The following is a 22,900-nucleotide window of genomic DNA, read 5'->3' as shown; positions in this document are numbered from 1 at the left end:
TTTTTGATTTTTGGTCCTAACAATTCTATAAAGGGTGGGTAGCCTCTCTTACTGATGCGTGGAAGGCTTGAGGTGAGAGGGTCAGGGTGGGTGATTGGGTAATTAGGCACTTTCACTTTTTTTTCTGATTGATATATTACCATTATTATAGCATTCCAATAAACATTGAGCAAGAAATTGCTAGGATCCAGGCTCTGTGCTAAGTGCTGGGAATATAAAGTCAAAACAAAACCAGTGTTTATGCAAAGAAAAATAAAACAAAACTAGAAATTGTACTATGGTATAATTGGTACTATGATAAGTGTATGAATACAATATTTGAGCAGCAAAAAGGAAGGAATCTATATTAGTTTGAGGAATTATCAAGTATTTCCAATAAAGATGAAGCTGGAGCTTTCGAAAGATGAATGGAAATTAACAAGAACAACAACTGGCATGAGACATGGAAGGATACTTGAGGCATTTAGTGGAACATAGGTAAATGCATAGAGAAATTAAGCACATTTGTTTGGGAAACTAGAAGCTCACTGGATTAAAGGTCTATTTTGGGTATTGGCCAATGATGTTGCCAACATGCGAGGCAGGGACAAAATCATGAAGGGTCTGGCCTAGCAAGCTAGAAGTTTGATTTTTATTAAAATCTATAAAAAGACACTACAGGATTTGAACAGAGGGAATAATATGATTAGATAAATTAGATAGAGACCAGACCACAATTGAAAAATGCAATGAGGATGCTCTTGCAGTAATAAAAAATACTGAGTTCCAGAGTTGCTGACTCCTTACACTTTGGTCTCCTAGACTAGGTCCTAATTTTTACCATAATAAACTCCCTGATCTTCATTTTTACTTTGACCTCTACACTTCCTACTGCTCCATTACAAGTAATGTGTGTGGTAGAGTCAAGAGCAGTGGCAGAGGAAAGAACAGTGGCATGGACGTCACAACTGGTGCAGGATTAGCCACCAAAAAGTTTCCAGAATAGAAGAGTTTTCATGACAGGGCTATTTGGCATTGTGAGAAATCTGAAACATTCAGAATGCCCCATAATATGTAATTGATTAAATACAAAGTTTTGAAAAATCATAAAATATAATACTGCTTTAAAAGTCATGCTCTTATTATATTTAATAATACAGAAAATGTGTGTGATATAGTCTCGCATAAATAGAAAGCAGTTTATAAAAGTGCACATATGCTTTAAACTATGGATAAAATTGTGCTCGCTTCGGCAGCACATATACTAAACTATGGATAAATAGATATATATTACAAAAAGTTGAAAAAATATACAACAAAATGATATTAATGCTTATATCTATGAAAAGTGACTATGGGTAATTTTAATTTTCCTCTGTGGTTTTTCTGTATTTTTTATATTTTCTATATCAAAAATAGGTTAATTTTAGTTTAGTTTAGCTTGCTTTTTCTTTTGACAGAGAGCAAGAGTGCAAGTGGGGAGGGACAGAGGAAGAAGGTGAGAGATAATCTTAAGCAGGCTCCACACCCAGCATGGAGCCCCATGTGGGATTTGAGCCCATGGCCCTGGGATTGTGACCAGAGTTGAAATCAAGAGTAGGATTCTTAACCAGCTGAGCCACCCAGGCATCCCACAAAAATAGATTAATTTTATAATGAGGAAAAAAGTAATTTAAATGATCTATGGTTTTCTCATCCTGAAGAACAATTTCAAATATAGTATAGATCTGATTAGGCTAAATTCAGCAGCAAGTAACAGAAAACTCAATTAAAAGTGTCTTAAAGAGACTTCTGCTTTCAATTAGGTTAAAGACAGTTACAGGATAATGTCCTTCCATCCTAACAATGAGAATAACCCAGATAATCTATACAGTCATAACTTTGTGTGTGTGTGTGTGTGTGTGTGTGTGTGTGTTAATCATGATGCAAAGAATGAGGATGCAAAGAAACCCAAGTAACTGAAATGTAGAGAGTGACAAGCTCTTCCCACAACCACTGTCATTCTTGGAGGAGCAGTGAAGGAAGAAGGACAAAGGTAAAGAGAAATCACTGTAATTTTTAGAAACTTTTAAGGTCAATATGGACAGGCATGACACGTTAGAATTCAGTGGGTAACAGTCACATACAGAATCTGCACCCACCCACAAACTCTTTCCTGTAGGCCTTTCCTAAGTACACATATAAGACTGAGTAGAGCCAAAAGCCTGAAGGAGGTTAAGAGCAGGGTTAGCAATCCCATCCCCCACAGAGTATGAATCAGTGGCTGCCCAAGGCTGGGGGACAGCAGAAGAGCTGAGAGGGACCACTTCCTGGTGACCAGGCAGGCAGAGCCAGCAAAGTTGGGAGCAGAGCTAAAGAACTGAGGAAAAATTCCTGAAAGGTAATTCAGGCCTTCCTAGAATCTACCCCTTTAGTCCTCCAAAACCTGGGTTCATGGCAGCAGGAGGGGGAGGTGTGGGGGGGGCAGTGTCCTAAGGCACAAAAAGCTGGGATCAACAATGGAGAGCTAGGAATACAAACAATAACCCAACCAAGTAGTAACCTGCTGTGAACATGAGATGTCACATGGCTTGAAAACTTGGGGTGGACTATAAAGCACAAGATGTATCAAGAGTCTCCTGGTGCTTAGATCTCCAGTCCTGCTAAAAGAAATGTTTTGATCTCCATCTCAAATCATGTGAAGCCAATGTTGAATTGGATCCAACTATAGTAACAACAATCTCAGCTCATCTGGAGATTAGATTGACTCAACCCCTCACCCTAGTGGCCTGAAAGAAAAATGAATCTTCATGCTTCTGGGTCTTACTATTATTCACTTTAGTCTCTACCATTTTTTAGATGCAATTCCTTGCATGCAATAAAAAAGATGACACATAAAAAGAGGCAAGGAAATGTGACCCATCAATAGAAGCAGATACAGAAATGGAATAGATATTGGAATGATCAGATAAGGACTTTGAAATAATTATGATAAATATGTTAATGAAAGTGGAAAAGTGGACAATATAAGTAAATAGAGAATAAATTTCATCAGAGCTGTGGAAACCATTTTTTAAAAGAGCCAAATGGGCAAAATAGAAATAAAAACCATGATATCAGATACCAGAAATCAGGGATCATTTGATGAGTTTATCAGAAGATGGGTCACAGAATAGAAAGAATAAGTGAACTTGAAGACACTTCCAACAGAAACAATCCAAACTAAAACAAAGAGGGAAAAAAATAGAACAGAGCATCTAAGATCTGTGAAACAACAGCAAACAATGTAATGTATGAATAATTGGAGTTGCAGAAAGAGAGAAGAGAGAAATCAAGCTGGAAAGAATATTTGAAGAGGTAATAGACAAGAATTTGCCAAAATTGTTGAAATACGTCACCCAAAAATCCCAACCAAATAGGATAAATACCAAGAAAACCACACCTAGGCATTTTATAATGGAACTACTAAGAGCCAATAATTAGGAAAAAAAAAATCAAGTAACATATGCAGAAAAGAAAATGTATCATCACATCATAAAATGTCTGGAAATGGAATAGATCCAGAATTGACTAGTTCAGCATCTAACACAGGACAACAACCCATACCCTTTCCATCTTTCCTTTCTGTAATATTTAGCAGAGTCTGTTCCCCTTGTGATCAAAGATGCTTACAGGAGTACCAGGAAACATCACTGCACACATCCAAATGCCAAAAGTGAGGATCTCTTTCTTATATCCCCTATTAAGAGTAATAAAATCTTCCCAGAAACTTCCTGGAACATTAGTTCTTCCAGCTAGAATGGTATCACATGCTCACTCCTAAAGTAATCACCAGCAAAGAAGAAATAATTGATTGGCTTAGACTAATTAGTATTGACTCTTGAAGTCTCTCCTAAACTATATAGTCCTTCACACCTTTGCCCAAACAAGACTTCTTTTAGCAAAGAAGTAAAGGCGAGGTATAATGGTTGGATAGAAAACCAGATGTGGCATTTGTTAAAATAAAATGTTACAAATGTAGTAGGAAACCAAGGATGACCATAATCATAAATCTTACAATCACATTACTAATGATTTCAGTACATCTTTGAATTGTTCCTGTCACAATTTAATTATTGTTATATTCTTATATTTCATTCTACAATGTCTACTGGGTGTGGAAAATACTGGAGCGGCATTGTTTCTTTTCTCCGAGTTTGCTTTAGGATGCAGAGGTAGACCTAAAACAAATGAATACCATTGGCAGTATGATAGCAGTGCATGGATCTGACTTCAGCTCCTTCACTTACTAACTAAATTACCTTGAACAAATTACCTAAATTCTCTAAGCCTTAGGATCTGCATCAGTGACAGGAGCTAATATGGATCATTCTCATATAACTGTGGTGAGTTTTAAATCGATAATCCATGAAGTGACTGGTGAAAGCGTTCCATAAACATTGCTATCATTATTATTTACCAATGTGTTTACAAAGTTCAAGAGGCATGCATAAAAACAATGGTTGAGAAAGTCAACACAGAAATGGTAAAGCTTGAATGTATCTGGATACATGAACTCTTCACCTATTTGTAGAAAAGACCAGGATAGCAACCAAAGGCATGTCTAGAAGAATAACCAGTTTGAAAAAAGAAGAAAAGAAAAGAAAGAAAAGAAAATGAAGCATGAAAAATGAAGGGGTAGGGATCCAGGAAAAGCAAATAACCCTCAGTGTAAGCTCTGTGAATGGAGTCTGTGGCTAGCAGATGAAAATGTAAAAGAACACTTGGGTGAGGCATGGAGCCTTATGCATGACATGATGATGGTGTCAAACTATTCTCTAGGCAAAAGGGAATCATTAAAGAACTTTTTAAGGTAGTAATAATGGCTGCCGTTTCCAAATATTACGGCAACAGTGTATTGAGATGAACACTGAGAGAGAGACCAGTGAGATACAGTGTCTGTGCCAGAGAAACTATGACATACAGAAGGCTTGCAGTAATCTACTTGAGTAATCAAGAGGTCTAAACCGAGCCCGTTAGGAAAAGCTGGGAGAGAAGCAGAGGGTATGAGACTTGTTATGGAAAAGCTGGATTCTCAGGAGACTGGTCAGTTTGAACACTAGAAAGCTTGAAGTTTATGATTAAAAATTGAAAGGCAATTGAATGACTTTCAATTACAGGTACTAACATAAAAATACTAGGAAATAAAGTGTTGAGAAGCAGACATTCTACAAAATGTTTGGGTTGTTAGAAAGAACATTTGAAGAATTATTATTTGTAGCCAGTAGGTACTATTAAGCTACTTAAAACCAGCCTGAATGTTTAAGTAAGATAAATATTTCTCTTCAGAAGAACAGAACAATTTTGTTTATTAACTTAATTAGGAAGTGTCTTTAAAAAAAAGAAAAAAAAGGATAAGTGTTACATTAAAGCTCAATCCATTCCTGGTTGAGCTATAACAAATTATAAATTAGCAGATTGTGAAGTAATGAGATTTAAAAATATCTAGTCTTAATCTCTATTGCTTGAATTTAAATTTCTCTCTTATTTGTTTCTCTTTGGAGATGAAATAAAACTGCTTTAACCTTATATTTAGGATGTGGTTCTAATGGAGAGTACACATGAGTGTCTTCTGGATTTACTACTTAAATTATAAATAAATTAACATTTCCTCTTGGACAAAATCTCTTTCCCCATTAATCCTAGTGTTTTGACAATACCCTGAATCCCTCTTTCAAGTCTTTTCCAATCATTTTAGAGCAGTCTGTCAGGGTTATTGATTAATCCTCACTCTATATAAAGCAAAGCAGTCATAGGCTTTATTCCCATTTCACAGATAATTTATTTATTTAGGCAAAATTCTCTAACACATAATGCCATTCAAAAGTAATTTTTATACAAAACTTATTACATGTATTCTTGGTTGTCAGTTATAAAATTGGAAAACTTTTCTGCTGGCTATGCTTTTCTGCAACTCAGTTAAAGATACTTGAGGCTATAACCTGAAATTTAGTATATTGTTGGTGATGTAGTGACATTTATCAAGTATAGAGCAATCCCATATTACAATTTCTATGATATTCTAATAGTCCAGTCTGCTTTATAAAAGAAGTATATTCCAGTGACCATTTAGGCTTTAACAAGCTAAGGAGGGAGCGCCTGGGTGGCTCAGTCGGTTAAGCAACCAACTCTTGATTTTGGCTCGGGTCGTGATCTCACGTTTTGTAGTGTGGAGCCCCACCTTGGGCTCTGTGCTGTCAGCACAGAGGAATTCTTTCTACTTGGAATTCTTTCTCTCTCTTTCTACCCCTCCCCCGCTCATGCACTCTCACTCTCTCTTTTTCTCTCAAATAAACAAACATTAAAAAAAATATATCTTAAGGAGTATAAAGGAATGAGGGCCAGTTTTAAGAACATTTAAATCGGTAGCAGGGCTCTAGTCTCAGCTCTGCCACTGGCTGGACTTCTTTGGGCAGTTCACAGAGAGCTTTCTGCACCCACTCGCACATCTCTAAATTAGAGGTCATGGTCCCTAGATCTACTTCATCCAAAAGATGTTGTGTGAATGGATGCAATCATTTGTCTTCCGACAATGAAGAAAAGAAAAACACTTCCTATTTTATACCGATGATGCATAGGACTTGCTCTGCTGTAGATCCTCTACTGGTTTTTAATAATAAGTAAAAAGTAATTTCTGAATGTCTACTTTTTATAATACGTACAACTCTAATTCATTGGATTAACTGGTTTCTGATCCTTGCAAAATGCTTGGGTGGCAATAGAAATTTCCTCCAGCTGCTACAATTTCCTCTTTGTGTTCATAAACAGTGAAACTAATGCTACCCATTAGAGGTGAAGTAATTCACTGTGTCTGCTAGATACTCTGATCTAAGGCACAAATAAATTCCAAGTTACTTCCCTCTGCCAATTGCAATCTTTTTTAATCCCTCCTCAACTCCACCAGAAAGGCCACTCTACTATACCAAAACAACTATATAAAACACCAAAATAAATGACTCGGAGGTGGGACTGCTTGCGTTAATTTGTAAACCCCATTATAACATCCAAATTAAAATAAAAGCAAAGTATGTGTGAAATATATGTATTTACAGAGTTTACAAATAGTGAATTAACATTGGAACTTTGGTAGGAGCTCTTAGATATTTCGAGATGCTGATATTTACATTCCGATCTGAGAATGGGCCTATGCTGTCGGTACTTCAGAGCTTCCAGCTAGCCTGCAGCATGAACCCAATATCTGTCTACTAGAACTTATACTAAAAGGTGGAAACTCTTGTTATTGCCTAGGCTATGAATCCATGGATATCTTTATTTGAAGGACATGAATAGCTTATTAACTTACAGTCTGCTTTTCTTTCATCTGTGAACACTGCATCTTCCTTCATTCAGGCTGGACCCCAGGAGCCTGGCACATTTTTTATACAAGAGAGTAAATTCCCATTTGGCCAATGCAAAGTTGTCCTTGGAATCCACATCTCTGGCCACAGTTGTGTTTATTCTTAGTATCTAGTTTCAGTGATCTTTTTTTGTGCCATTTTGGACTCTGATCTGTTTGTTTCATTTACTAAGTTTCCCATTACGGAATGGTGAACAGGGCTACGAAAAGGTGGCATAATGTGGTGAGGCTCAGCACTTCCTGGCCCTATGGCACTTAATTACTACACTTTGCTTGCCAACTATTTCTTGGCATCTAATTTAATTTGGGGACTTGCCTAAGCATTTAATTGAACTTGAAGAACTCCTTTCAAATATTTATACCCACTTTCTCTTTCTCCTCCTGCCATATCATCAATAATTCTGCATCACATTTTAGATCAGGTCCACTTTTATTTTTTTCCAAAATGCTTGCCATTCCCCCTTTTCTATTAAGTATATTGCTCATGCACCAAATCCTAATACGAGTTCGTTTTTAAAAACATATAGTTTGCCCTCCTTTTCTTCTAAACCTTTTCCTGCCTATTACAGCAGAAGAATTCTATACTTTCTCTGTCCATAAAGCTTTTATTCTCCCATTTTATCCAAGCTGCATCTCACCCCTCTGATAGGTTTCTTGTATAAAAATAGGCAGCACAAAGGAAAGAACAATGGATTCCTTATTCTGGTCACAGCCGCATAAGCTTCAATATTCTTGTCTCTGACCACGACTCTACCCACTCAGTTCTGTTACTCTCAGTTATGTTGAACATGTTCTTGAATTTTGTCAACACCTACAATGTCATGATGAGACTCTTCTTTTCCCAACATGTTAGTATTCTCCTGGTTTTCTGTCCTTCTGAAGCTAGCATCGGCCCCATAGGTCATGATTTTACTTAGCCTTTTGTAGGTGTCTTTGAGCCCATATCAGTGCTGGAACAATTCAATCATATCCCTTCCTCACACTCATACAAATATACACAGTGCTGTATGGGAAAGTACAAGTCAGTACCTCAATATACATGTGGTTTCCAACTGCCTTTGGAATTGCAACGCTATTCGTCTATATTTTTCTTCAGCCCCCCCTCCTTTTTTACTTTTCTCATTGCTCTTACCTACCTTTTCCAGACACTATTCAAAGTCCTGAAATCACAGAACCAGTATTTCCAGTCACAATTTTAGCTGGGAATTTTCCCTATGAAATCCTTATGTTAATAATTGATAAATAATGATTTTATTCACAACACCTGCAGTATTTTGAAAAGTGTAGTGCCAATGCAAACATTAGCAAAACAAATGAATATAATAGACAATCCAGAAATAAGTGCAATTGTATATAAGAAAATATTCAAATTAGTGGGAAAATAGATTATTCAGTAATGATATTGGAACAACTGGTTAGCCATTTGGAAAAAAAAATAAAGTGGGATCTCTTCCTCATTTCTTCCACCTAACAATAATAATGAGAATATACATAGTAATAATTCATTTTGCATCAACGCAATCATGAATTTACCCATAGAAAGTGATGTCTAAAATATTTATAAACTGGCTTTAGGGAAAGCCTTCTAACGATGTCATAAAACCTGCAAAGAAAAATTAAAATGTGGACAAATTTGATTACATAAAAACTGTGTTTTGAAAAACAAGACAAACATAAGCAAATAAAATGGAAAACCGGATGGCATGATTATGTCATTGCAGCATTATTTGTAATAATAAGAAATTAAGAACAGTCTATACATTCACCCGTAGGGGAACAATTAATTAAATCCCAGTGTATACCTATAATGAAATACTATACTAAAATTAAAACTGAAGTTGTATTACAGCCACAACATATTATTGTCAAGGAAACAAAAGGAAGGTACAGTATACAGTATTATAATATTAAATCAGGATGTATGTGTGTATGTACATGTATATGTGAAAATATATATGTGAATTTTTATAAGAAAAAGGTTGAAAGGGCCTGGATTATTGAGTTAATATAATATCTCACTGTCCATTTATAACATATTTTATGTGAGAGGCAGTATTCCGGGCAATTAAAAATACTATTTTAACCCAATTTATAGGCTGGGAACAGTCTCCGAAAGTGTGAGCAACTTGCCTTGAATGAGAAGGTAAGGCCGTGATGATACCAGACCCCAAGAACCTTACGCTTAGCCCGCTGTTTGACCTACCACATGACAGCAGATCCTAAAGAGAAGATAATCATTTCAATCCAACCAGTTACTCTCTATCTTTACTACAGCAAAGAAGGAAAATAATGTAGATTAATATACCAGTGTACACACTATAAAAGTTCTTTCTTTCTGACTATACAGAAACTGATCGTGAAGTACTAAAATAGGTACCAAATAAAGTACCTTCCACTGATTTATCTGCAGCCTTGCCAAGGAGTTAACACTGCTGGTGTGCTTCCTGACGCTGACATCTGTTGGTTTAATATAGGCATATAGGATGGATGGAGCATAGCCTAGGACATATGAAACAGGTAACATCTACCTCAGCTGTCTGAGAACAGCTACTGAAGAGATGTTTCCTCCTCAGCTCGTCATTCAGTTCCATGAATCTGATCTCAGCCTCCTGCCCCCGCCCCCAAAGATAAACTTGATTCACACAGGGTATCTAGGTAGAGTGGGAGTAATATGGGGAGTGGGGATGGTTGCTGCTCACATCCCAAGTGGAGAGGAAGAGAAGGATCACTCATGAGTCTTTATCCGGATGACCCCTATTTAGGAAAGAGGCAGTTTACTGAGAGCTTTAGTGAGAAGTTTACAAGTCAAAGCTTCATTAGAAGAAAAGGGAATTCACACAAAATCTAGTACTGTTGAATTAAATCTAAGGATTACAGGTGTCACAATTACAAGAGTCCAGATAAATCCAAAGCGGTGAAGGGGGGAATGAATTTATTATTTATTAAAAAATCTCTGTGTTGTATGCAACTAGGTCCTTTATATACCTTATATGACATTTTAATCCTCACAACAGTGTTTACCTGACCCAAAATCTGTGCAGTAAGGAGCCAGCTTTGAAATATCTGAGAACAAAATGTACGAAACACAGAACTACCTCCCTATATTTCATTAGTTATTTCTCAGGTGATTATATAGAAAATCTCTGGCAAAAATATGGTATCTAGGTCAACCTTCTCATCCCCATGATATTTCATTCTATTAAGTAATGACACTGACGCTCCTATTTCTGATAAAAGTCTTTATTGGCGTTTGCTACCCTCCTTCAACTAAAGTGGTGTACAACGTCAAACTAAAGTTGATAAATGGCACTTTTATATTGCAGTTCAGGTAAACAGTGAAAGTCAGAAGAAGGTAAATGCAGCTGTTCCACTGGGCGTGAATCTCCAAGCACATAAGTCGGCTGTGCTATTTTGCAGACTGTGTGAAGGCTTCACTGCAGCACAGCTAGCCGGGACTGCTGTGCAGAAAGTCTTTTTACAACACCTTTTATATTACCGGAGTAGGTCTATTAAAGTAACATGCTTACTTTTTAGCAGGTGACATTTGGAATAAAAGTACATGATAGGTGATAGAGCCAGGGGTCGAGGTTAAAGTCACCACTGCGGATGCTTAAACCAATTATTTTAATAAACTGATTATCAGTTGTTAAAAAATATGCAAGAATCTCCAGAGCCTGGTTTTTCTTCATATTTGACAATTGGCTTTAATGTATGTGTTAGAAAACTACTGTACTGGTTATAGATACTTAGATTAACAGATTTAAACCTTTCAGATTAAACATCAAGTGGGTACTGTCACAGTATTGCAAATATAAATATTCAACGTATGTTTTGATCATCTAGGCTGGAATTATCTTCAGAAGAAACAGAACACGAAGGATATTCATAAGGATAAATTCCTAAAATTGCAATATATATGTATATATGTATATGTGTTTGTGTGTATATATATACATATATAAACAAAGTATGTATATATATTCATTGCTGTTGTTAAGCTACCAGTTTAACGGTTCTCTAAATTTCTTATTTCTTTTTTCTTCTAGTTCGTGTGAGATCGTCCATAGCTCACACTATCTGTGTATAATGAAATATGAAGACATTTCTTACTGCACTGTTAACTGGGGTCATTTTTTTTTAAGAAATTGAGGGACAACATATGCTTGTCTAAGCATGTTATGCAAATTATTGGCATAAAAGGATTTTTAACATGTAGGTAGTGTAAAACATGTCATAGTGACAATTCTTACATTCGGTATTCATTTATCCCGACAATTACCATGGTTATAACGCCTTTCTACATGTCGCCATTTTATATGCATGTTGAAAAGCAAGGCATGCTCATGTACCTGCAAGATATTGGAATTATATCCTCAACACTTTATCTTCAAGTTGGGGCTTGGACTCTGTAATTTTCCTCTGTTTATAAAATCGCATACATGAGATACCCCAGCAAGGTGAGTTTGTCTATTCAGAATGTTTGAAGCGGAAATATGTTAACACAGAAGGAATTTTCCCTCTGCTGATTTTAGACTCAGTCACATGGTCAGAGGCTGGAATTTATACCAGACGGTCTCAGAAATCTTCTAGTAGCCATATTATTGCTTTCTTCAAAAGACAACTGCACATTGCCTATTTTCTAGCTACCTTTGCAGCACTGTTCTGCTCCCAACACACAATCCCCATTTTTAAAATGTACGTTACTAACAAGTTTTCTGTTATAAAGCAGAACAGTATGAACACCATCTATGCAATCTGCTATTCTGTGTTGTCAGATATGTCTTTTAAAGGAAAACTCTACAGCAATCAATCACGTGACACATAAGGTCTCTCTCTTTTTTCTAAGAAAAGAATACCATATTTCATCTATGAAGGAGGCAGCATAAAATGCTACCAGCATATCAGTATGATTTTTTAGTCATTTGCAAATGCACAATTTTCCACATTTGCTGAAATAAAGTCTCAGAATAAATGCTTGTCAGTTGGAACAATTGTGTGGGGATGGGACAGATGGGCAGCTGTTTCTGTTTTAATCCCAGATTTTGTTCTTTTACTTTAAATAATGTTGAAAATGTTTTTTTAATTGTGAAAAAATAAACATAGGCCGTTTTTAAAAAAGAAAATAAAGTGGTAGTTACTGAACTATAATGAAAGAAAGATAGTTCTCATAATGTGGATTAAAAATCTCTAGCTCTCTTAACTGAAAACAATGGATTTCACTGGCTGTACTCAGCTGATACTGATCATTATTCGTACTATAATTGATATGACCAACTGTCTTTTTAGTTTTATAGGAATACACAAAAGTTCCGGTGAAGTCAAATATGCATGATCAACTGGGCATCATAATTTCACTGTTAGTGCTTATGGATTTTTCACATTTTAATCACAAACATGAACTCTTTTCTTAGCTGTACACTGCATTATGAATTAATCTAAACTAAAACTATTTTAAAACCCTTTTGTTCCCATAAAAAAACCACGTAAGAATGCCTCTATTTTTAAATCAGCATTTCTTTCTTCTATCATAATTACTTCCTCATAATATGAAAGAATAAAGATTTAACTAATGCCCTAACTAAATAGGCCAAAGATTATAAATAATGACTTTTCACTAGGTACAAATCTTCTGTAATTAGAAAGGGAGGCAAATAATCTGTAATGAATGAACTGTATTTAATATGTAAGTACTGAATATTGAACACAGATGCCCCGACATTGGGCTCAAGTGAAAAAACAAACAAACAAACAAACAAAAAACCTAAAAAGCAAAAACAAAACAAAACAAACAAACAAACAACAAAAAAACCCACATTTATCTCCTTTTCTGGACAGAAACTCCATGTTCCAGGAAGGTAAAACACTCAACTCAGAAAAGTACCACCACCAAAAAAAAAAAAGGGGAATTTTTATTAGTTGAAAACCAAACTGCCTTTAATAGAAAGATTTTAAATAGCAAATAGGTCATTATCCCACTATGTTACTTGAGATTACTCCAGATATTATAGCTGACCAGAAACTATTTCTGTATCCTACTCAAAAATCCGAATTATTCTGACCTTCAGTTAAGTAAAACTCATTTCATTGGTCAGTTCCATACCATGCAGCAATGCTGATGTGGGATAATTTTATGTAGGAAATATAGTTCTATTGAATGCTTTTAATGGATTGAATCTGTTAATACAACAGTGGTTGATTAAAGAACCTATTTTAATATCTTAACTTTAAACAGATGACAATGCTTTACACTCTAAATTGTTAGAACCCATTTTTAATTTCTTTAAAACTGATAAGCCTCCCTGCCCTTCCCTAATTTCAAATTTAATTAAATCCACGACACCACCACACTGAAGAGAAAGGCCAGTTTTATTTACATAACATAACAATAGTAATAACAATGAATGGACTGCACTAAACCAACATCAGTCTTCACCACAAAATATTATTCTTGACCCCCTCAAAGACCAGCCTTTTTATCTACCCAGCCAGGAATAGCATTCAATTTTGTATTAAAATAACTACTGCGACAGAACTCACAAACGAACACATGTATTTTTGGAAGTAAATCAGCATATTCAACATCACAATCATCACTAGGATTTTTTTTTCATAAACTGAGTAATCTTCCATCTTAACCCACATCGGCAGTGCTTAAATTTTATGTTTTTTAGATACTATAAAAACTACCCACTTATTAAGCTCTCAGGATGGGCAATGAGGAAGGTAAGGTACAGATTACAAAAACCTGGGGCATCAGCAGGTTAAGGGGGCAAGATCAGAGAAATAAAAGTGGTGGAACCAGGGCTTTCAAGCAGTTCCTTTCCTCCCAGGTTATATTCAGACCTGAGGCCTGCCTCAGGCAGAGTCAAAGGAGGAGTTTGCCTGGAGCAGACAGTCCAGAGGGAGAACCCCACTACTTTATTAACCAAGCAAGCACCGATTGTGGTTGCCTCAGACTAACATCTACTCACAGCCTGAGAGCTTTCGGACTCTTTGGATCATGTGTGCACGGACCACAAAATCTCTCTACATGCTTGCAGAGTTATGCACACGTATTGGTTACTTGAGAGTCAGAGTTACTGACTTCATGAGAGGCCCCCACCAAAGTGAAAGGCAACTCACAATGTCAGTTTAATATTAGACACTTAAAACTATGTTCTCCCTATACTGAATTTTCTAATCAATATCTAAGAGTACTTTTGGCTGTTAGTTCACTGTTTTCACTTTCACACAGCAATTCCCTTCCCATGATGCCCTTTACACACACACACACACACACACACACACACACACACACACCCTTCTCAGAGTAAAACCTGACCTCCTTTGTCTTGGATGGGATCCATCCTTCAAAGAGACCACATCCCTACTAGTGCTCACTCTATTTTAGTTTTTTTTTTTCTTTAACTCTTATTTCTCCTTGAAATATGTTTGAATTTCCAAAACCTTGAAAATTCTTCCCATTTGAAACTACTGATCCATTTTAATCACTGTCCTATTATTTGACATTATTTTACAGCTAAGATCCTTAAACAAGCAACCTACCTCCAGACCCCACTGCTCTTACAAGCATCCCTTACTTCCTTAATCTCCTGTCATCTGATTTATGGACCCATCAATATCCTGACACTGTTCAATTAAATCATTTTTCTAATGGAATTGAATTTCTTTATTCTGACCCTCTTCAAATTCTCCACTACACCTTATACAGTTTATCTCATTTTTAGTTTCCATGATATTGTCTGTGATTTTTTTTTCTCTGTATGTCTCACAAACTGGGCTTTTTCTTCTTTCTATGCTCCAATTTAGTGATTCTCTTTGTTGTCTATCTGCTGACTTTCCTCTACGCTTACATATTTTTTCCATTCAAGTGTTTTAATTATCTCCTCTATACCAAAATTCTTGCCTCCTGGACATCTTATTTCCTCCTTTCTCTCCTGTTCCATTCTCCAAAATTTATTATAGAGCCCTTCATTATTTATTTAAAAAGAAAAAAAAAAGAACTGTTCACACTTCTACCTATATGCCAGGCATTCCTAAAGGCACTGAAAATAGAGTAGTGAAAAAGATAAAAATAAAAATTACCTGCCCTCATGCAGTATGTCTGGTATTGAGGGAGAGAGATAATAAACAGGATAACAGTAAAACATTAAAATCATGGAAATGAGTGTTAACGGGAAAACATAAAGCAAAGAAGGGATATGTGAAATCTCAGGGGTGGGCTTAAAATTTTAAAGGCTGTCAACTATACACTACAGAGACCAATGCAGAAGCTAAGGCATCACTTTTAAAAATGCTGTAATGATTCAGGAGAGAGATGATGAAACCATGGACCAGACATAAGAAGAAGGAATCAAGATTAATACCAAAGTTTTTGATCCAATGCCTGGAAATATGTCACCACCACTAACCAATATAGGTAAGTGAGCAGAAACTGCATGCTAGTGGTAGGGTTTGAAGCATTTTCTGTGGGAGTTGTCTGATAGATAAATGTTATGTTGACTGGGCAGTTGGATGGATAGATTTGAAGTTAAAAGGAAGATCCCAGCTGCAGAATACAAATTTTGTTGTCATAAATATAAAAATGGTATTTAAATCCCATGAGAGGAAAATCATATGACTTTGGAAGTGAATAAAGGCAGGAAAAGAAGGTCAAAGAATTAGAGTTTAGAACAGAATTCAGAAAAATAAGGAGGAACCGGCAAAGTAACTGAGAAGTAGTCAGATATGTCAGAGAAGTGATGGACATTATGAGAAAAAAGTGATTCTAGGAGAAGGATATAAGTTGTGTCTAATGCTACAGATAGTACAAATATGAAAACTGGCAATTAAAATTACCAATATGAATGTCTTTGGTGACCTTGACAAAAGCAATTCCCATGGACTAGGAGAGAAAAACCTGATTACAGTAAGTACAAAAGAGAATGGCAAGAAGGAAACTGGTAACAGCAGACAGAGAAACTCCTCGAGAAGTTTTGTTTATAAAGGTAAAACTTGGGAACATAGCTGTAGAACTAAGTGTTATCAAGTGATGATGTTATGATGAGTGAATTAGTAGTATGCCAATATGGCAATGAGACAGAAAAAACATGATGTTGTTGGAAGTATGGAGAAATCCAGAACAGGCAAAAGAGTATGGTCTTTATGCACAGATGGAGACAGAGCCTGGGTAGAAACATAAATGAACACGGTAAAAGGAGGTACTTCGGAATATAATAGTATAGGTACTCTTAGGTGGGTGATGCATTACTAGGAACTTAAAGAAATTCTCTTTAAAATGCTCCAACAATAGCATTTGTTGGGGAATGCTAAGACATCAGCTGGAAATAAGAATGAAGGAGGAGGTATTGGCAGGTTGAAGAAATAGAAGAAATCATGAAAAATCATCCAGGAGAGTGGAAGGGAGAGTGGATGAAGAAAATATAGTATGCTTACATTAAGAAACTCCCTTGAAGCTATTGATAATTAATTTAAAGTGAGATCAGTTATCATAGCCGTGTATTCCATGTCATCGAACTGTATAGCTATAAGTGCATCACAGAAAGTTTTACTTTACTAGAGTTATAGTTTCATCAGGATAATATGATGAAACAAGAGAGCCATGAGGGTTGATGATATATGCAAAGGAGAGACTACAATGATTGAATACAAAATCTAAGGTCGGTATGGAGGAAATGAAAGATTATTAGGAGATGAGGGAAAGTATAAAGCTGGCAGGGTTGATGCTAACAAGGTCTCAGTGGCACTGAGATAAGGGTAGTGACTCAAAGATAGGAGTTGAGAATCAGAGAGTTGGATATTTAAAATAGAGTTGATGGAGAGTCATTGTGATTGGGAAAAAAGGGCCAAAGGAATAATCATGGAGGTAAGGTTCAGGTAGGGAAGGAAACACCATCATTTGGTGGGGGAAAGTCAAGGAATTGAGGAGCCAAAGCATTAAAAAGTTTATCTGTGTGGACATTGAAATCATTAAGAACTATGAAAGAAGGCGTATTAGAGAGCATGACAGTGACCCAGTGTGGTGTAGAGATGACTACTACAAACAGTGACATTGGCATAATCTAATGATAAAAATTGCAAAGTGGTGATCATTAGGGAAGAAGGAGGGAACATGACCTGTGAGCAGGACTGATTAATAAGGAAGACACCTATTCCATTCCAAATGTTTATTCATTCAGTTGCTCAACCACATTTTTTAGGTATGTGGGGTGTGATAGGCACTATGCTAAATGTTTATATTCACTGTCTAATTTTGATTCATGAAATAACATTATGATGTAGGATTATTATGTGCATTTTTACAGGTGACCAAACTGAGGTTCAATAATTTACTCAAGGTTATTCAACTATTGTTTCTTCTCTCTCATATTGTGCTTCCTTCATTCCAAAGTAATACCAGTGCAAGTTTCTTAACACTGAGGGTTGACCACTTTGGCGATGGTGGCGAGAGATGCTCTGCAGACCCCCTCCGTAGTGAAACAACTGATGGAAATTATACACATACACGAAAGAACTTTAAATATCTAGAAGCTGTCCCAGGGATCACAACAAATCCAAAAACATTTCTTTTCAAGAAAATGTACTGCAACAGTAGATTTGACCAAAAAAAGGGGGGGTGGGGTTTCCTGGGTGGCTCAGTTGGTTAAGCGTCCTGCTTTGGCTCAGGTCATGATCTCACAATTGGTGACTTTGAGCCCCACGTCAGGCTCTGTACTGACAGCTCAGAGCCTGGAGCCTGCTTTGGATTTTGTGTCTCCCTCTCTCTCTGTTCCTCCCGGGCTCACACTCTGTTTCTCTCGCTCTCAAAAACAAATAAAGATTTTTAAAATTAAAAAAGAATAAAGACAAAAAAAATAACAAGAGTCTGTGGCTATTGAGCCTTTACTGTCTCCCTCCTTCTCGCACTCTCAGCTCAGCATGACAGAAGGTCTACTTGGGCAGGGATGGCCAAGAAGATAGGACTCCCACTGCCCCATGCTCCTAGTCAAGGGTTATGATAGCTCCTTGGAAGGGGCAGGCCACCAGCATTTCTCACTTCCCCTAGCTCCATTTTATAGAAACTAAATTCCAAATGACTGCACCCAAGAGTTCAAGGATTCCCTTTCTTGTAGGTCAGATGTTTTACCCCAGATATAGCAGACTGACAATGATATCCTTTTCACACCCCAGGTTGCTTATACGGGGGAGATTTCACATGGGGAAAGGCGAGTGGAAAAGACAAGAGGCTACTTCTCCTCCTTAGTACCCCACCAATGAAGCAGGGATGTCAGTCTGAAGAAGTGGGCCACTGTCTCCACTTCCAGTTCTCGAGCAGTGGCTCAGAGATTTTTCCAAGGGGAGAGGTAGGCCATGACAGAGAGCTCCAAGGATCTCTCTTAAAGGAACTAAAGCTCAAGCCTAAGATTGCTCTCAAAACTAATGGAGATTTTGGTAGTAATCAGTAAGAAGAGGCTACGAAATCCGTGAGAGCAACAAGCAAGACCTAACACCAGCTAGTCTATAAGAGAGAATCAGCGTCAGAGAAAAATAGGAAGAACTCTCCTGGGATTAGAATAAACCTTAAAGGTTGGTCTCAAAACTATCCCTGTAAAGGGACTCAAATTTAATTGGCCTGTGTGGGCACTTTGATTCCAGAGTATCACAAAAAAACAGTAGCACAATTAGTTGGCAATTAGAGTAACCTAGTATTGGCGTGACCAGAGAAAAATAAGAAAAGTCTAAGACAGCCTGATAAAACCACTGTCATCTCAGGGTGACTGTGCATGCCCAACTTTGTACCCACTGAAGAGTGACACCAGAGACTTCATATTATGGGGAAACAGACTTTACTAAAATAGCTCAGGAACATCCACAAACAAGCAAGCAAACAGCAACAATAAAAAGCCCTTAAGAGGAGGGCAGATAGGATCTCGAGTTGCTACAGCATACTACTGAAAATTATGAGACAAGCAAAGAAATGGGGAAGTGTGACCTACACATGGAAACAAAAGCAGGCAATAGAAACTAATTGTGAGAGGGTCTAGTTGTCAGACTTAACAAAGACTTCAAAGCAGTCATCATAAATACGTTCAAAGAACTGAAGGAAATCACCCTTAAGTAAATGAAGGCATCATTACAAGGTCTCATCAAATAGAGAATATCAACAAAGTGAAAGAAACTTAAAAAGAACCAAACGGAAATTCTGGAGTTGACAAGATCACTGAAACAAAAAATTCTCTAAAAATTCTCAACAATAGATTTAAACAGACAAAAGAATCAATTAGCTTGAAAATACTCCCTCGAAGGACATTATGTTAAGTGAAATAAGTCAGACAGAGAAAAACAAATACTGTGTGATCTTATATGTGGAATCTGGGGGAAAAATAAAAATCTCATAGATACAGAGATTAATTGCTGGTTGCCGGAGGTGGGTGTTGGGAGTGGGAGAGATGGGTGAAGGTGATCAAAAGGTACAAAGTTCCACTTATAAAATAAATAAGCCCTGGGGAGATACTGTACAGCATGATAACTACAGCAAATACTGTATTGTGTGTTTGAAAGTTGCTAAAACAGACCTTAAAAGTTCTCATCAATAAGGAAAAAAAATTATTAACTATGTATACTGATGGATGTTAACCAGACTTATTGTGGTAGTCATTTCACAATAAGTATGTATATAGAATCATTATGTTATTCACTTAAAAATAATATATGTCAATTATATCTCCTTTAAAAAAATAGCATGGCAGGGCTTGAGTGTTGGTAACTGGTAAGATAACTAATTTAAGAGATATTTCATTGCTGCTGTGTACAGGACTTGGCATCTGATAGGAATAGAAATATTAACTTATAGTTATCCAATTATAATATATAAAGACCTTTTCATAATGAAAATAACAATAAAATAAGAAAGTTCTCAAATCAGTGAGCTAACTTTCTATCTTAAAATACTAGAAAAAGAAGAAAAAAAATTAAGCCTAAAGCAAGCAGAAGGGAAGAAATAATAAAAATTAGAGTGTTAATTAATGAAATGGAGAATAGAAGTATAATAGAGAAAATCAATGAAATTAAAAAGTGGTTCTTTGAAAAGATCCACAAAATTGACCACCTGTAGTTGGACTCAATGGAGGCATGAAAGAGGGGACATTACTACTAACCTTATAGAAAGAAAAGGATTATAAAGTAATACTATGAATAATTATATGCCAATAAATTAGTTAACTTTGATGAAATAGAAAAATTCCTGAAAAATAAAAACAAAATATTGAAGTTTAAAGAAATAAGAAACCTGAATTAGCCTTCAACAGGTAAAGAGATTGAATAAAAATTGGGGATCTCCAAGACCACTTTAAGGATTAGTGATTCACTAAGAGGACTTACAGGACTCAGCATATGATTGTATCCGTGGCTATGAGGATAGGATGGCTAGTGAGAGGATACCAAACATAATCAGCAAAGGGAAAAAGTACATGTGGCAAAGTCCAAGGAAAACAAGGCATAAGCTTCCAAGGGTAATCTCTCACGGAAGTCACAAAGTGCATGCTTAATTCTCCCAATAAAAAGTTGTGACAACGCACGTGAAATGTTGATTAATGAAAGCTCACGAGAGACTCAACATCCTGGGACTGGCCATTTAGACAGCATCTGCCTAGCACATATCAAAATTCTAGACTCCCAGAAGAAATGCAGGTGTTCAGCATAAACTACATTGTGTGCACAAATAGGTAAAGCAGCGTGAGCCACTCTTTATCAATTCTGGGAATGGTGGGAACCCTCCCCAAATCCAAGTTCCCAGATATCAGCCAAAGGCTATAAATTAGCCCCTCTAAGGATCTTAATTCTGCTATGTTAACTTTTTTCTGAACAATTGGAAATTTTCTAATTTCTGCACAATTAAAAATTTTTAAACTTTCTACAAAGTGAAGTCAATATCCAGTCTCCCCCCACCAACTGGTGAATTCTACCAAGCACTAAAAATAAATATATAGATAGATAAAACATTAATAACAAATTTTCACAAACTCTTCCAAAAAAGAGGAGACAACATGTCCCAGTACATTAGGTTAGGACCTAATAAGGTTACTTTGATATCAAACCTATAAAAACACATCACAAGAACAGAAATCACCAATTAACTCTCTAGTGAATAAACATGCAAAAATTCTCCAAAAAATCCTTTGAGTTGAGTCTTACTATTTGCAGAAGTTATGTTCTATAGAGTCACTGAGAACCCTGAATAAGTGAATAGTGAGCCATTGCTCATAAGAGAAATACAGGGTTAGGTTCTCAAGAGCCTCTGGTCACAACATTTTCATCAATTGATCAATAATAGCTTTGTTTTATGTGTGTTTGTGTTTAAAGGCACTTTATTTAATATATATTGCTGACTCATTAACGTTGAACTCGTGGCCAACAGCACTATAACTCATGCCTGAATAAACCTTATCTAACAAACATTTTCTATGTAAGCCACATCACAACCTTCCTGCACTTAGAAGCTTTAGATAGCATTTGAGAACTAATATTGGAAGCCATTTTAAACACCAAATCATCAACAAATGGCACAAATGCATGGAAAATATGACACTAAATAGGCCACAAAAGGATACTTGTTTAAAATACGAAAGATGAAATAGAAAGCAGAATATTGTCTTTTTCGGGGTGCCTGGGTGACTCAGTCCGTTGAGCATCTGACTTTGGCTCAGGTCATGATCTCACAGTTGGTGGGTTTGAGCCCCACATTGGGATCTGTGCTGACAGCTCGGAGCCTGGAGCCTGTTTTGGATTCTGTGTGTCCTTCTCTTTCTACCCCTCCCCCACTTGCTTGTACGCATTCTCTCTCTCTCTCTCTCTCTCTCTCTCTCTCTCTCTCTCTCTCTCTCAAAAATAAATTTAAAAAAAGAAAAGAATATTGTCTTTTTCAACTTCAACTTGAAATGTGCACATTGGTCAACAAAATTTTCAGTGCTCTGTGTATGTTCACAAATGACCACAAAAGTGCCACAAACATTGATTTGGGGGTTACAAGTAGATTTTAGTGAGTAAGTGAATTTGCAAATATGGAAACTGCAAATAATGAGGATTGATTGTACCAGCAAATAGATTCTAGCAACATATAAAAAGGATTATACAACATGAGTAAGTGGGATTTATCTCAGGAATGCAAGTTGGTTTAACATCTGAAAATCAATTAATATAATACATCATATTAATAGAAAATAGTACAAAAGCCAGATAATCATCTCAATAGTTTCAGAAAAATCATTTGACAAAACCCACATCCTTTCATGATAAAAACACTCAATGCACTGAAAATGGGAGGGAGTTTATTCAACCTTACAAAAGCACCTACAAAAAGGTACCATTATACTTAATAATAAAATACTGAAGAATTCTCCCTAAGGTTGGAAGCAAGAATATGTCCTGTCTCAGCCCATTTATTCAACATTGTACTGAAGTTTCTAGCCAGGTCAATTAGGCAAGAAAATGAAATAAAAGGCATCCAGATTAGAAAAGAAAACTAAGATTAACTCTTTAATCTTACAGGTGACATGATCTTATATATGG

General features: G+C 36.4%; 1 long non-coding RNA gene across 2 annotated transcripts in view; it reads left to right on the top strand.

The window, feature by feature from the left end:
- Window positions 1-17,956, top strand: part of LOC121038194 (uncharacterized) — a 28,754-nt gene extending 10,798 nt beyond the window's left edge. Inside the window, exons 2-4 of one of the 2 annotated variants that reach the window (XR_005794216.1) lie at window positions 9,702-9,871; window positions 10,678-15,773; window positions 17,745-17,956. This is a non-coding gene — a long non-coding RNA (uncharacterized LOC121038194). The remainder of the gene's footprint in view (window positions 1-9,701; window positions 9,872-10,677; window positions 15,774-17,744) is intronic. The other variant, XR_005794217.1, reaches the window with a different exon arrangement.
- The last annotated feature ends 4,944 nt before the right edge of the window (window positions 17,957-22,900 follow it).

This window comes from Herpailurus yagouaroundi, unplaced genomic scaffold (assembly GCF_014898765.1).
Source record: "Herpailurus yagouaroundi ecotype Mexico unplaced genomic scaffold, PumYag 165, whole genome shotgun sequence".
Taxonomy (NCBI): domain Eukaryota; kingdom Metazoa; phylum Chordata; class Mammalia; order Carnivora; family Felidae; genus Herpailurus; species Herpailurus yagouaroundi.
The sequence above is the reverse complement of the archived record's forward strand: the minus strand, read 5'-3'. Positions and strand labels throughout refer to the sequence as shown.